General features: G+C 43.8%; 1 pseudogene; it reads right to left on the reverse strand.

Moving 5' to 3' along the window:
- The window catches only part of LOC141955231 (28S ribosomal RNA), an 8,724-nt pseudogene that overhangs the window by 2,944 nt on the left and 3,280 nt on the right, over window positions 1–2,500 (reverse strand).

The following is a 2,500-nucleotide window of genomic DNA, read 5'->3' on the forward strand; positions in this document are numbered from 1 at the left end:
TAAAAGCCGTGACATTTTTCCCCTTGCGTTTTGAGACCTGTCAAATCACAGAATATTCTAACAATGTCCAGGTTCTTTTGCATCCCCTCCCAAGAACTACTTAATAATACTAAATCATCGGCAAATGCCATAGTTGTTATTTGCTTCGTGTGGTGCTGATAACCAAGACCTTCCTCTTCAAGTTTACACAAGAGAGGATCTATAGCTAGGTTAAATAGGATCGGAGACATCGGATCACCCTGTTTAACACCGATCTGAATCCTAATAGGCTCTGACTGCTCCTTCTTCGTATCAATATATGTTTTGGTATTCTTGTACATGTTAGAGATGAGGTTGATGATGTGATTATCAACCCCTTTCTGTTTCAGAACTTCTATTATGTGGGCGTGGCTGACGGTGTCGAAGGCTTTGGCAATGTCGACAAATACCACTCCCAGGGGCCGTCGTTCAGTCTTAGCATGTCTTATCAGTAGCTTCAGGAGCTTCAGGTTTTCAGAACATCCTGATGATCTTATAAATCCCCTCTGTCTCGGATTGATCGGGCATGCTTTTGTTATTCTCGCTGTCAGGATCCTAGAGAACAGCCTCAGGACTATCGATCCGATGGTAATTGGTCGCCAGTTGTTGATGTCGGTCTGACGCTCCTGTAAGGCTGATTTAGATATTAATACAGTTCTACATTCCTTGATGACGTCTGGAATGGCGCCTGATAACAGCCACAGGTTGAATAGTTCCATCAGCTGTGTGTGATCCGGATCCATCCCCACGAGGTGCCTCAGATCTAATCCGTCCGGCCCTGGGGCTGCATGCTTGCTCATCTCTTTGATGTTTTTCTTGATCTCCTTGCTTGTGATCATAAGTTCGAAGGCGGTGTTGTCTGATCTGCCCCTCGAGAAGAAGCCACCTAGACCCTGAAACGATCCTGTTGTTTCCCATCTCGTTTGGAAGGTCTTGTGTAGTTCTGCCAGAGGGATGTTGCATCTCAAGGACTCCACATCATCCAGTATGATACTGGCCAGCTTCCTTCTGTCCATTTGGAATAGGCGCTGGAACCTCAGGAACTGTCCCCTTTTCCTGGCTCTCTTCTTCATCCACTCCGTTGATGTTTTTTCAGGGTGGGCTTTTCGGGTCACCTGGTGCTTCTTCTCTTGGGTGGCCTTTGTTTCTTGAGATAGGTCGAGGCGAGATGAGAAGCAGGTCTCAAATGAATCTTCAATTAGGTCGGCCGCATTGCCATCACTATCGAGCACCTTCCTGAATATGTCATGGAGAATGGGCAGCTTTTGTGATGTTATCCATCTTGAAACTGTTCTCCCATACTGAGTTCTTATACCTTCTGCAACAGGGTGTTCATCAGTCTCTCCAGCTGTTTCCAGGTGTTGTACCCAGTCTTGGCTATCATCTTCTACTTCCGCTAGAGATTTTTTGTGAAGGTCTCGTCTCTTGTCACTAATTTGTTTTGGTGTTTTAGATGGAATATATTCTGCAATGAGTTTATTGATATCTTTGGCCCCCTTGTATTGTTGGTCTAATTTGATTAATAGGGCGACTTCTTCTTCTGACCAGCATTTTTTATGTAGTCCCCTAGCAGAGCTTTCTTTTGGACGGGATGCCGCGATACGTTCCTGATTACGAAGTATGGGGTGGGCCAGACGTTTATGCTGTCCTAATCCTATTTTAGTTGTAAATATTTTATTGCATTCCTCACATGAAAAGCCACTCACTGGCTCCTTATTTACAGCCCCTTTACATTTGGGGACATGACATGCTATACTTTGGTGTTTCTCATTAATTCTACCACATTTACTACATTCAAATAAGATCTTTCTTTTCCCGTGGGTTCTCTGCAGGTGTTCTATTAATGATGATATTTTATTAAGTATAGTTTTACAATATGGACAAGAATGTTCTTTGGACGGAATTTTAAGTACCGGTGTATTGGGTACGGGTGTGCTATTGGAATGAGGAGGAGACGATGGAGGGTCTGGTTGAACCATGGCCGGTGGTGGTATGGGGTCCCCCTCTCCCTCAGTGACCCTTCTTTTATTAATCCTGGGTCCCGAAGGGGAAGGTTCTTCATCCTCCTCCGGTAGCATGGCTAAACCTTGCGGAGACGGTTGAGCCATGTCCTTTAGTGATATGGAGTCCCCCTCCACTTCAGCAGCCCTTCCTTTATTGATCTTGGGCTCCGGAATGGAAGGTTCCTCATACACCTCGGGAAACAAAGCTAAACCATCATATTGTGTATTGGTGATGTCATTATCATTATACTCATTTGAATTGAATATTGTTATGTTTGCTAAATTTACCGTTTCCTCTTTTGAATTAATTTGATTATTTGTATTATTATGTAATTTCTGTTCTTGATAAATAAGTTGTTCAGTTTGGGTGCCTACCGAGGCGAAAAATATTCTATTCGGTCGCACCATATTGTCACAATTTAGTAAGGGAAGTCAGAGCCAATCAACTCCCCCTTATAGAGTTGTTAGGCTGTGCCCAA

This window comes from Athene noctua, unplaced genomic scaffold, assembly GCF_965140245.1.
Source record: "Athene noctua unplaced genomic scaffold, bAthNoc1.hap1.1 HAP1_HAP1_scaffold_140, whole genome shotgun sequence".
Taxonomy (NCBI): Eukaryota; Metazoa; Chordata; class Aves; order Strigiformes; family Strigidae; genus Athene; species Athene noctua.